The sequence below is a fragment of the Microtus ochrogaster genome, chromosome 18 (genome assembly GCF_000317375.1).
Source record: "Microtus ochrogaster isolate Prairie Vole_2 chromosome 18, MicOch1.0, whole genome shotgun sequence".
NCBI lineage: Eukaryota > Metazoa > Chordata > Mammalia > Rodentia > Cricetidae > Microtus > Microtus ochrogaster.
In genome coordinates, this window is record NC_022020.1 from 16,584,815 (window position 1) to 16,599,308 (window position 14,494).

Below are 14,494 nucleotides of genomic sequence, written 5' to 3' on the forward strand. Positions count from 1 at the left end.
TTTGGTTTTTCGAGACAGGGTTTCTCTGTGGCTTTGGAGCCTGTCCTGGAACTAGCTCTGTAGACCAGGCTGGTCTCGAACTCACAGAGATTCGCCTGGTTCTGCCTCCTGAGTGCTGGGATTAAAGGCGTGCGCCACCATCGCCCGGCAAAAATAATAATTTTTAAAAAGAAGCCTAGACCTCTAAAATTTTCTACAAGTTTTATTTTTAAATATGTGTACATGTACATGTCTATATGGGATTATTTACATCGCATGCAAGTGCCTGCAGAAACCAGAAGCATCAGCTCTCACTAAAAGTTACAGGGAGTTGTGAGCCACCTGAGACAGGTGGTAAGAATCGAACTTGAGTCCCCACACTCTTAAATGCTGAACCATTTCTCCAGCCCTGACTTTCTAAATTTTTAAATATTGGTGGAAATCTTTCCCTTACATGAGCATGCTAGCATTAGAGAGATAAGAAATTTTAATATGCACCAGCTGAGTCACTAAGCCATGGGAAACTTGCAATCCTGTTCACAAGCACAAACCAGGGAGTTGATCTTATCTGGCTCTCTGACTGACAACCTACATAAATACCTTTGGGAAAGTCTACCATCCAAGTCTTAAAACAGAAATAAGCAGTGAGAGAATTTATCTAGACAGAATTTATCTGACAGAGTTTCAGATATTTTAATAATATGTGAAAAGCCAACAGGGAAATGTTTGCTTCCAATAGAAAGCCAGTATTATCTAGGTCACCCTCTGGGTTACAGCTTCTGACCCTAAGATAACATTACAGCTCGCCAACCTGTAGATAATTGATGGACAGGCAAACGAATGTTCATATATAAACAACAAAATAAACAACAAAGTCTGCTCCAAAACCACAGAGAAACCCTGTCTCGAAAAACCAAAAAAAAAAAAAATAAATAAATAAAAAATATTGTAAACAATTTTAGTTGCAAAATTAAATACCTGTTTGATTTTTCTCAAAATAATGATGGAAGAAAAAACAATGAGTCTACAATGCCAGGTAAAGAATTCTGATAATTATCTTGTATCACAGTACTCTTTCTTCACCAAGAGAAAACTTGCTGACGTAACGGAATCAGCGTCAGTCTTCATCAAGTCACCACAATTTATTTTGTCAGAATTAAAAATGAACAAACACCACAGGCATATTGTGGTAATAATTAAACTAGAAGAAAATGCAAAGATTTTTCTCAGTGTGGTCACAATAATTATTGAGCAAAACAGGAAACAAGATTGAGATCTCCTGATAAGGTATTATGTAGGTTGGGGGATATCTGTAAACCTTAGTGTGATATTTTTCCTTATTCACAACATAGAAATTAGTTTCAGTTACACTCTTAGTTCTATGATGATTTTCTGTAGCCTTGCACACAGCTTAGCACCCATTATCAACTTCTTTTCTGCTTTCACAGAATAATGCTTTATGCTTTTTCATTCTGTTTGCTGTTTGTTCTAAGACACAAATCTCACTATAGAAAGGCACGGTTGGTTTCAGCTCTTCATCCTGGGTCCCTGGGTTCTACGTTGCTGAAATTGCAGAAGTGAACAATGCACTATTTAAACAGGAAAACTCCAAAAACAAGATCTCATTCATAAATCCTTAATAATCTATGATAAAATTGAATGTTCAAATTTCTGAGGAAACTTTGGGAATTTTCAAAAACAAAAATAAGCTCACAGAAACAATCTTTTATATATATAATGATTTTTGTAGCTGGCTGATTAATAAATGGAAACACACTATATTTCAAATTAAAATGATAAACATAAAATGTTCCTACAATGAAATGTATTAGTTTTCAAATTTTTGTAATAGTATAATTCTGAATTTCCTTTTTATATTTAGTAGATTTTTTAATGTCCTTAGTAAAGAATGTCTTTTGTAATGAATAAAATCTGTGAGAATGAAGAAGTATGTAGTGTTCATTTCCAGTAAATTTTCGTGTGATTTACTGCTCATGGGAATTTTATTGTTGTGTTAAATATTATATAACTATCTTGGAGAAATAACAAGCAGAAACAGGTGTTTCTTGAAATTGAATGCAAGCACCATATTTTAATGCACAAGTGACAGCTATGAAAATGTGAATTTAAATCACCTAATATTTAATATTCATTTATAAAGAAAACACACAAATCAACAATACGGTACAACTTTAGGACATGTTAATAATGCTACTTATTGTTGCTCTGTTTCTATTAGTTTCTTCCACTAATAGCACACAGATATGTATTAATAGCTATGATTTTCAGTTTCATTATAATTCCATTTCCAAAGTCATTTAGCTCATTGTCTAGAAATAGAAAGTTAGCAGAGTTTGAACAGACAATGCTTATGAATTATAGCTCGAAGTCACAGAAAGAGCTTCCAACATACAGTCAATAGCTTGGACAACATTATCTACACATAGTCTGTGACGTTCAAGAGCTTGCGCGTGGTTTGTCCACCCCTCCATGCCTACTGCATTTGAATAGTTTGATATGTAAAGTGCAGTCTGAAATTAAGTGTGTTTCTGAAATATTAGCGATTTCAGCTCAAATTGGGGTTTTATTGTTAATTGCCAAGTACTTTTGTTTTTAACTGTGACGTTATTAAGGATTTTGGAAAACTAATTTCCTTGATCATCTTCAGGAACACCACCCAAGGACATGATCACAAACTCTTAGAAATGCTTTGAAAATAAAACAAAGTGGCATTTTCAATATTCCCAATGGCTCTTGCAATAAGGTTCAAAATATCATTTCCATGTATCAGGAAATACTTGTATGACTTATATAGCTGGTCTTTTATCTTCTCTGATCCAGAAATGCAGTTGATTGTTTCTTCCTAGTTAATACAAAATGAAACTATAATGAGACTCTGTTACACAGTCAATTCCCCAATATTTTTGGAAGTTTACAGTGTGATGAGATGGAGATATGGAAGTAGTAGCATGGGAGAGTGGCTAAGACCTCCAAAAACCTCCAAAAACAGTCTCTCTAATAAACGTTTGCAATGAATAATAAGTGAACTAGAAGTGATCAATTGCTTTCAGAAGACTATTGGATAGCAGTGTGTTCATCTCTGGTCAGCACTGCAATCACATACAGCTGCAATATAGATGGAAAGGTGTTTGTGCTGTGTGAAAGAAGCATTGATGTTGAACTAACAATAATTTTGGAAGAGTATTTTTGTATTTGAAAAATGTTAACATGTTTTGTCCAAATAAGAGACCCAATCTAGTTTTGAAGGAAAAAATAAAGTGCATTGCTCTTTCCCACTCTGGTATTGTGGTTAATGAGAAACAGGAGCTCGAACTTAGGATGAGGATAGATAGTTGAAGGAAGTGGGTAAGGAGAAAGCCATTATCCCTGTCGTGGAAGTAGAAAACGTAGCAGATCAAGAGCGGGTGCAGAATACAAAGGTGAGAGAAGAGGAGCAGTGAGCTGAGCCAAGGCATTCCTAGGAGTTAGCCAATGGACCTCCCATCTCCCAGAGCCCCTCTGTTTTCACTTGACCACCTGGAAATGCCAGCAGTGCCCAAGTCTGGACTTGTAGGGAAATAATGCACATAGACAGAGAAAGTGACCATGACAGATGACATGCAATCTAACGGTGCTCTGTCTGGTTCCTTCGGAGAGGCAGGCAAGATTGCCTGATGCAATAACATGCCTTAATAATACCCAGAAACAAGTGGGAAGTAGCACACAGGAGAAATTATTGAGGACAAATGCTCCCACAAATGTGTGGGCTGTTCCATCAAGGACTGTGATGCTCACAGAGAATGCAGAAAACCTTGACTTTTTAGCAATGTAAAAAATAGTAAGCAAAGTTAAAGAGAATTTGAAGTTGTTAATTCCAGGAAATGGATTTGATATTTCTTCCCTTGTGAGTCTACAAAGCATAGATGTTTCTATAGACAGTTGCATATTTCAAGAATGTGCAATTTCAATATATGTGCAAATACAAAGATGTTTCAGTCATTCAGGAGACATGCTTGCATTAAGGACTGAAGCGGGCTTCTGTTTACAGTGTTTTCCTTTGATGCCATCAGAGATGAAAAGCTTATGCAATGTCAAATACATACCTTACAGATCATAAACACTTTTCATGGTCTAGTAAATACGCAGAGTCAGGCTTACACTTCTGCCATTACAGTCACCGGCACGTGTCCAAGTAAAACTACAAGGAATTTTCGTTAATGAAGGAGTGTGCCAGCAGGTGGGACTCTATGTAAGAGTTCGTTCCCATGAGAATTTCCAACTGGAAGATGCCCCGTCTCCAAGAATTGCCGCATTTACCATTCAGTTTCAGAGTTCCTTTCAGCTCTGCTCATCCATTCCTCATAAGTGGTTTCAGCACTCTCTTCCAGACAAGACTGAATGTAACAGAACTTCAGAGCAGGAGAAGACCTCTGTGCCTCTGAGGAATATGCACCTGGCAGGGGATAATACAACAAGTTGCAGTTTTTGGATTTCTGCTGTGTGCTAGGCTCCTCTGCTTGGTATGCTACCCCAAAGTTAGTTAAGGGCTCAATTCTCTCTGGAAGAAGAAAAGAGAACAGCATTGATATGACTGTTGAAACATAAGAAGCATTTAACCAGGTAAAAAGTAAACAAGCAAATTTAGATGAAAGAAGCAGTGAGTACCTCTATGTTTCCGTATTATCTTGTGATAACAATGAAAGCTTAGGAGGGAGGTGCTTGGGATGTGTAGGAGAAGATGAAGCAAATCGACTGGCATTAATGATGGAAGAAAGCAAGCATTTGGGAAATAAAGAGCTGACCTTCCTCTGGGGGGGGATATAAGAGTAAGATGACTATTTCTATTACTTAATTCAATCTCTAAAAATCCAAGAAGACACCTATCTTTATCACCATTTCACATACATGAAAATGGATAACAATAGTAATAATTACAATGAGGAAGTTTCATATGCACATTAAGGAGATAGACTCCAAAGTTTCTTTTGGTAGAGAATCTTATTTGGCATTCAAAGAAGTTCAAATGTCAGGTTACAGTGTGGTACGCTCTTTAACGGATAGTTGTTGGGAGTTAAAAGACACCTATATTTGGTTCATATCCTCATTCAAAAGTGATAATGAAGGATAAAGTAGTTTTTCCACAGACTGAAAACAGGACTGGATTCTTTTTGAAATCTCCACCGGCTGCTCTTTGTCAGGAACACTGAGGATGGGAGAATATAAAGCCGGAAGCATTATCAACAATAAAAAGAATATCTACCTGCAGAGATCATGTTCTTGATACTCTGGGGCTATACGAAATCCTGGAATGAGGGGTACTCTTTCATGGCTGCCATTTCAGGAAAGGCACCTGGATCATGGCATCCAGTGTGAGACAGTCCAGAAACATGTGCCTTCTCATATTTATAGATGAATGCTGTTGTTTTACCAAAGCTGACTTTGAAACACTCTGCTAACTCCAGTGAGCCATTAGTCAACACTCGATGTGAGCAGAACACAGTATTGGCTTTGTGTGAAGGTGATACTGTATCTGGTGTGGTTCTTTTATCAGGATTCAGAAACATGTCCATCTCAGGATCTGTGACTGTTACCCTCAGAATTCAAGGAAATGCTGTTATTTCTAGAATTTCTAAGATGTGAATGATTATCTTCCCCGAGCAAAATGACAATAAATAGATCCACCCGCATGTAGCAATAGGCTTCAATCCTGCTAACACAACAATGGCTGTCTGTGAACAGAAGGTCCAAGAATGTAGTAGTTACTCAGTCTTGGAGATTGTATGTCTCAGCTGGAACATCGAAGAAGTACGTAGGCCCTAATAACTGTGAAGAAATGGACTTGCAGGCAAAGTTAGGACAAGCAGGCAAAGAGCACTTACAGTTTCATTGGATTGCAGCAGAACATGTGACCCAGATTAAAGGTGGGCCTTCCAACATAAATATATGGATTAAAGACATGTGTCTTCCTGTTTTGGATTTGAAGTGGTTCTACTTACTTCAAATTAAGCTAAATTCCCTAGCAGGTGTTTCCTCCACTTTTAGACTTTAGTTAATTCGAAATGTAGTCAAGTTGGCAACTGAGAATAAACATCACAATTCCATCTTCTGTCTTATCTCATTATATCATGATTAATTTCTAAATGCAAACAATAACCAGATCATAACAATGTCTAACCATAATAAAACTATTCCAAGTACAACTACAAACACATATATTTAAAATAGGTGATACTGTCACTTGAGGAACATATTTTAGTATCTCAAACTTAAATATAATAACCATTGATATTCTCTTAATTGATGTACTATCATACACTAGAGTAATTGGAAGAAAACACAAATATTTGTACAAATACAATATTAAAATAAAACAGAATCAATCATGTCAACTATAATTCTTATTTTTGTAACTGGTTCCATGGCTTGGCTATTAATTATAACTACTGTCCTCTTCTACCCATTTTATATTTCCTCCACTTTAGGTCTTGACTCTTTTCATGGAGGGGTTATCCGTACCTTCATTCCTGATATGTCCTTGCTTTTTGTCATACTGCCTGGGTTAGGCTGTTGTAGCTTCCCATTGACTTTTATCATGGGACATGGTAGATCCAGAAAACACCTCAAACAAATACCCATAATTGAAACATATCTTTCTTATCTTCATTGTGGAGAGCAATTCCATTTCCTCACCATAGTCCAGACCCAGAAATCAAACTTTTAGAAATGAGGAAACATTTTTTTTCTATATTGAACTTGATTTTTAACCTATACTTTGCTTCTTCCTTGGTATGAAAATATTTTATTTGCTATAGTTCATGACTTATAACTTGAAAGATGCTTTATAATAATAACTTGGAATTCCTCATCATGATGAAAATAAATTTTCCTGTTTTAAAATAAAACAAAATGAGATAATGTTCCAACTTTGTCTTCCAAGAATGTCTGTATTTTTACAAAATCCACTAGAGGAAGCTACATTGCAATCTATGGACTCAGTGTGAGCTATAAGGCTGGGATGGAAAAGCTTGGGTACGTAATATTTATGTAAAGAATGAAGAGGGGAAGCCTGTCATAGAGGTTAGATAGGAAGGACTTAGGGAAAGAGTCACATGAAAGTTAAAGCATAAATTATGTTTCAATTCATTAAAAATATAGTGTGTTAGTAGATATTAGGAGAATCTGATAAGTATTCTAGGAGAAACCATTTAAGAACGAAGGAAAGGGAAGGAAGAAGTAGCAAAAGAAGGAAGGGAGGGAGAGAGGGAGGAAGGAAGGAAGAAAAAATGGAGGGAGAGAGGGAGGAAGAAAAGGAAGGAAAGAGTTGAGGAAGTGGATGTAATTCAATAATATCAAGAGTGCTAACAGATTGACTTATAAATTATACAAGGCTGACAAGATAGTCAAAAGATATGTTGCAAACAGGACTTGTTCATATATTCCAAAGGAAAAAATTTACAAATCTAAGGAGGCAGCCTGAGTTCAAATATGAGACTGCATGCATATAGATTTTTTTATAACTTATTTTCCAAAAAGGAATATGTTCACATACAACCTTGATTTTAGCCTCTGTTGATAATGAAGAAGGCCCAGATTGTGTAGAACTGGTTATCGCCAGGAGTAAGAACTGAGTGGATTGGAAAAATCTTTGCCATCCTTAGGTGATATTCATTTCCCATACTGTGTTTTCTTTTCTGTTCATGGATAGTTCTGTTGTTTTCAGTTTGCAGACCTTGATTCCAGTCTTGACTTTGTTTCAACACCCTTTGTCTTTCTTCCTATGTCACTCTTCCTATTTCTCTCCATGCCTCTTACACAAATCCCAAACCCAATGATTCTGCCTGGGCTCACTACTGCTTCTGGCAATCCAGAGATTGTGTAGCTGTTTTCTTACAGATATGTAAGCTTGAGTCAGAACTGCAAATAGAAGCAAAGATAGAGGTCTGGAGCATTGTGGTGAAATAATGGGACTGTAATAATAGATTCACTGGTTGTGAGGCAAATTCCTATAGCTTTATTTACAAATGCCTAACACAAAAGCAGGGAATATCATGTTAAAAATATAGATGGTGCTTTCTTGAAGTGATTTTATAAACTAACTCTTCAATAACACATGACTGCTTGGTGTATAAGTGAAGAATTTAAGCATAAAGTAATTTTGCCACATCCTTTTCAAGATTTTGAATATACTTTAAGTTTTCTTATTAATTACATATTATCAAGCAATATTAAATGCCTGGACACCAACAGTATGGACTAAAATTCAATTTAATCCCCAGAATGTTGTAATTCAGACACCAAATGCAAGTTTAGGGTAGGCCAAAACTACTTGTAAATTCTGTGCATATTGAATAAATTGTGACTTTTCAACAGCTCTCTATCCCCAGGTTGTATGATTTCTTAGCATGATATGCAGAACTATTTTAGATTTCTGTCTTATGGCAGAGGTGATTTGCAAATAAACCAAGAGCAGATGTGTAGTCAAAATCACGAAATCCAAAAAAAGTGCTTCATTAAATTAAGCAGAGAAATAACAAAGCAAAATTAAAATACATTTATACCAAATTAACTAATACCTAAATGCCATGGTAGAGCTGTCCTCTAAAGACATCCAAACTCAGAAAATGTAGGAATGTTTCTCTTCAAGATCTGATACTTCCCTGCGAAGGCGCAAAAGGAGTCAGTCATACCATGTTGGTGAAGTCTTTAGCTAGTCCGGATGCTGAGAAATTGGGATTAATAAACACCCTACAGCCCAATTAATCATCTGTCTTTCAGGGAATCCACTGACGGTACCAGAGCTCAAATCTTACCAAGACATGCCCACCAGTGAGGAAATTCCAAATGGATTTGTGATTGTGGCAGGAACTGGTTATGTATGTGTTATAGGTCTGTGTATAGATATCTGTGTATGTGTATAGAAATGTGTATGCAAAGAGCCATGTGAGTGTAAAATACATATATCTGTATAGATATAAATATGTGTGTATAGACATGTTTGAAAGTGTATTGATACATATGTGTGTATATTATGTATGTGTATAAGCAGACATATATAGGAGCATAGGCCATATTATTTTTATTAAATTACTACTAACCACATATACCTGCCAAGGAATTTTTTTGACAATAATTAACTATTACATAAACACAATTTTAGGAATGTTAATTTACAAAATGCTAGGATGCTCAATCAAGAAATCCAAAAAATGCACTCCATGAAATTAAACAGAGAAATAACGGAGTAAAACCAAATGCACTGTATCTTCAAATTCAACCATTGCTAGATATAACTATCTGATTGTATCTGGCTGAAAAGTGTTTGGTTCCAGCTATACTTAAAAGAAAAATAAAGATTAAAAGCACAGTTTTCAGCTTTCCCTGTTGTATTTCCAAATCTACAAGCACAAGGCAGAACAGGCACTGTTGAGAGGCCCTGAGCTGGCTCTCTGCCAGGGGTTTCCCTCTAGGCTGGTCAGAGAGTGCCAAGCAGGGTTGGCTATACCTCATTAATGCATTTTACCCAAAGAGTGGTGACCCAACAGGGGTCTACTGATCATAAACACATCAAGCTGACATGTCTGCAGCCAATGCCCATTACGTTGAGAGTATCTTCTGCCTCCTAGGTAGCAATGTGCTTTGAAAATCTGGGCCAGGAGGCCTTTTGTGGAGCTGCATGCATCCTGGGGCTACCCTGAGCCAGATTGCTAACACATGTCTGTGCCCAGAGTCTCAGCTGCTGGATGTACACGTGTATGGGCTAACAGCACTGACATGGCCAGCAAGTGGTTTTGTTTCTAAATCAAGCGGACTATTATATTAACTTATCTATAGAAACTACAAATTCACTGTGAGTAGAAATACCCTCTTTTCTTGGTCTTGTTATTGTTTTTGTTGTGGTAGCCTAAAATACATTTATTATAAATATTGATTCTTTCTTTTGATTTCCATCCTATATTTTCATACATTAATGGGTAAACCAGAATTCAATACCTGTTTCCAACTAGATTCTTAAGAATATTAGGGCAAAAATACAGTTAGCTACCTTACTGAGCTACTGCCTCTAACAAACAATAGTGAATGGACTGCTATTTAAATGATTTTATTTTACAGACTTTGCATACAACTTAATCAATAGGGAACATGGGTTCTTTCAATATTATATTTCCAGAGGAACTTTAACTCAAGATGTTGAGTTGTTTGCTCAGGATCTTGTGGTTAATAGTAAAGTCAAAATTCATACCAACACCTTCACCCTGCATTGTCAACACTAGTTGTGTTTGTGAGCCTATATGGAAACTTGAAGAAGTGGCAATAAACCTCATGATATTAGTTTCAATGAGACCATTTATCTTGAAGTCAAATTCTATGAAACTATATCAACATTTTACCTAAATTTTTATGACTCTAATTTTTACAGTCATAAAAAATTAAATTAACAAGTAATTGCTTTAAAACATTTTTTTAGGAGATTGTCCTATTTCTAGTATTTGACACTGGTCCTTAGTTTCTTAACCAAGTCCTGTCTTATCACATTTGTCCCAAGTCTTTTAGTCAAGTTGAGGTAGGAGTTTGGAGTCACTGCCACCCCAGCAGCTTCTCATATATCACTGCTTCTCAAATCTAGATTCATGATGTGAATGTCCACAGACTCTCTGTGCTGGCCACTCCATTGGTTTGCCTTCCCGAGGGGACTTATTAAGCTTATTCTTTTTACTTTGCTGTTTTCAACCTCGACTTGCTTGAGGCCTGGGATTCTCTCATCACCCTGAAGGCAACAGCTGACATCCCATAAATAAAAAGTCTTCAGCCAACTGTGACTTGTTATTGATCCTCTACCTCCCCATTGTGACACTATAGGCAAGTCAGGTACTTGCTTTTCTACGACAGCTTTCATGCTCTCTTTAGCGCGATGAAAAAACAGAGACTGGACCACTCTGAGGGACTGTGTGGAGTACAGAACGAGCCATAATAAAGCAGAAAGAGCCCTGCAAAGGCTGGCTGGGCCACAGCCCAATGGAAACACTGCGTTCAGATGTGTTACACAGAGGTCCTACATCCCTGTGATGGAGGTCACAGTCCACTGGGAAATATTGCTGCAATGCTGAGAGCCAGAAGGGCTCCTAGTTGCAGGGATTCGGCAACAGGCTGTGTCCCTTAAACAGTACAAACCTGTGTTTCATGTGGTCAAAAGAACCCTCATAAGAACTGTTGAATCAGCAATGTTCTAGCAATTATTAAATACCCACTATGGTATTGGTGTTTTACTGGTGGTTTTTGGTGTAAAGTCAATGAAATCTCATAACCACCTCCTAAGTTCTCCACAGTAAACTGTACACATTTTCTGGTCTATGAAACTGAATTGTATTTAAGAGTAACTACCAAAACACAGGTGTTAAATAGCATTAACTAATACTCAATCTCATCTTTACACGACTTTCAAACTTGTCTAAGCTAGGGAGGATGCGTCTGTATATTTATGTACCCTTGATTCTGGGAATGTATGTTTATATGCATGTATCTATCTATCTATCTATCTATCTATCTATCTATCTATCTATCTATCTATCTATCTATCTATCTTTCTGTCTACTATTTACTCATGTAATATACTTTCCTTCACAGCATGGCAAGACTCACTTCATCTATACTATTCTGTAGCGAATATTTCATATACTATACTGCTTTCTAAGCATGGATTGATCTGGGACTTTTTTCTCCTTTGACAAATAGATTGGTTCATCATGAGAAGTAATGGAGGAACCTATATATGACCAAAGGTTTTCTTTTTCACTCAAACATACATACATTCAAAACCATGGTGGGCATCACAAAACTTCATTTTGCTTCACCAGGGATTTTATTTTGGTCGGCGACATTTCGAAATCTTCTAAATCTTTTACTTATGCTTGAAGCCAATATATTCTCATCCGTTTCTCTTTATACACACTAAAATAGAATAGAATTGGGTTTAAAAGCAGTGTATTCTTTGAGGCAAAATAAATTACAAGCAAGTCTTGCAGATAGTAGCTAGGTAAATTGATTTCTGTGTACAAAATGTCCTTTCCCTGATTTCTTGATAAAATTTTAATGTTATACATGTTGGAACTATTAAACATATCCTCAGAGCAGGAGACTTTTATTGGTGTTGCGGTTTTTCTTTTATCACTTGTTTTGTTAAAATTTTCACAATACATTGAAAATTGGAACTGATTATGCTTCTGAGAAACAGAATGATAACCATTACCATAGGGACTTTAATTCTATATTTTTGCTTGCCACTGCACTACTAGGTCTAAGCATGGGACGGAAGCAGGCTTAGGGTGTACTCTAAGGAGAAGAGACACATAGAGTTCCAAGTCCTTTTAAAATTGGACTTGCTGTCAATGAAAACCCAAAGATTTATCAAAGTAATGAATTAAGTGCAGGAAAATAACTAAGTCATATGAAACTCTAAACAGTGAACAAGAGCAGCCCTCTAAGCAGATGCTGATGAAGATAAATATTTCACAAGGTGAAGAGGTCTATATTCTTTTTCTCTCCAGTTGTATGTGGATGTTCATGTGCAATGACCTTGTATACCTGGGTGGTAGAAACTAGAGGTAAATGTTACCTATATCCCTAAACCTCGTAGATTTATTTTTTCAAATAAAGTCTCTCAGTGAACCTAGAACTTGCTGATTTGAATAGACTGGCTGGTCAACAAACTCTAGGTATCCTTCGGTCTCAAACCCCTACTGATAAGACCACAGGTAAGTGATACTATATTTACATTTGTATATGGGACTTCAGAGTCAAACTCATGTCAACAATTCTTCCACAAGCACTTTATAAACTAAGGTCTCATCCTGCCTTACGTTAAGGAACAGGAAGATTTAGTTAGCTAATCCCTACATACATATTAAGGTGTACCTATTCTTAGATGCATCTATTTCCTGACCTAGAATATTCCCTTCTCTTTTCTCCAGTATTCACAACCTCACTTCATCCTCTAGATTCATATCTGTCCCAGGCAATGATTTATGTCAATAAAGTAATTTTACTTTTAACTGAGCACTTTTGTAAGAATATATTAAAAGACCAAGAAGAAAGATAAACACTAGAATTAAGGATCTAATCAAAGATTATTTAACCACTTCTTTTGTCAAAAAAAAAAAAGAAAAGAAAAATGCCTCTAGATTGAAAGGAAGTCCCCAAGATAGTATGAGGTTTTCAGAACTTCAGTTGGAAAACTTGACTTTCTTGAGATTAGTAGATAAACTCCAAATAAATGTGACATTTTCCCTGTATTTAAATGTTATACTAAGAATAAAGTCAAAGAAGCAATATTGTGAAATTATAGCTGTAACTTGGCTGTTTGTTAAGCCGTTGAACTAAATGCAGAACTCAAACTGCTTCTTCACCTGTATATGGCAAGGTATGGCATGGCACATCGGTGGCCCTACAAGAATGAGCTAGTTCTCAGGGGGGAAGAATCCTTTTCTCTACACAGGAGGTATTGGTTCTAAATCACTGCAGAACTCTAATACAGAATGTATTAATAAAGCAGATATGCTCCATACCTTAAAATGAGATCATTTGTAATAGAACTGTCCCAAGAAAATGTAGACCCAACCCAAAGGCGCAATATAATTTATAAGAATCTCATTGGGTGAAAACTATAATAGGAATCCACACGTTAGCAATATTGTTATATGTAGAAGGGAAATGGCTATGCAGAGAAAGGAAATAGCTTTCTAAGAGAGAGAAGAACGCCACCCAGAGCCAGGCGTCTTCAGTCTGATCCCTTCTAAATTCTGGAGAGACTTCAGGAAAGAGACAAAACAAAACAAAACAAAACTGTGAGTTAGATATGTCTTCATATATTTCTAGTAAGTTTGGAAATGACTGCTAGAAAATGCTAAGAACCAGTTCTATACAACTGTACACTCACACTCACACTCACACCAAACCTCACATATATTAGCACCCTGCACCAGAGAAGGCTTTCAGCAGAGCCTTAAAATGAGAGCCTTTCAGCTGCCGTAGGGCCTTTGCTATCTTTGCACTGCATCCCTGTCTAGGAGGAGGGGGGCAGCCTACCACGATTGCTCCGCTGGTTAAAGAGATAATATTCTCAGTCCAGGCAGTGCCTCCTTTATCTTTGCAGGCCCGATGCCTCAGCGCATTCTTTGAGCTTACAGACTTTACTTCTTGCTTTGTTTTGCTTTTTCATATATCTTTGGTTTATGAGATCTTTACTGATTTCAGAAATTAGTACTTTTTCCTCTTTGAATTCCTTCTTTGTTCACTGTTAACTGGTTATCTTTAAAAATGTGTCTAAAGCTATTGAAAATTCCAGTTTTGCACTTTTATGAGTTCAGTTCTACTTTAGAAGCCAATAACAATTGGAATTTCTTTTCTTCGATTGTTTGTTCATTGAGTGATATTATTATGGGCATTTTCTTCTTTCCACACAGTCTACCAGAGGAAGCTTCCCTTATGTGAGGCAGTTTTAAAGCTAATGAAAATATTTTAT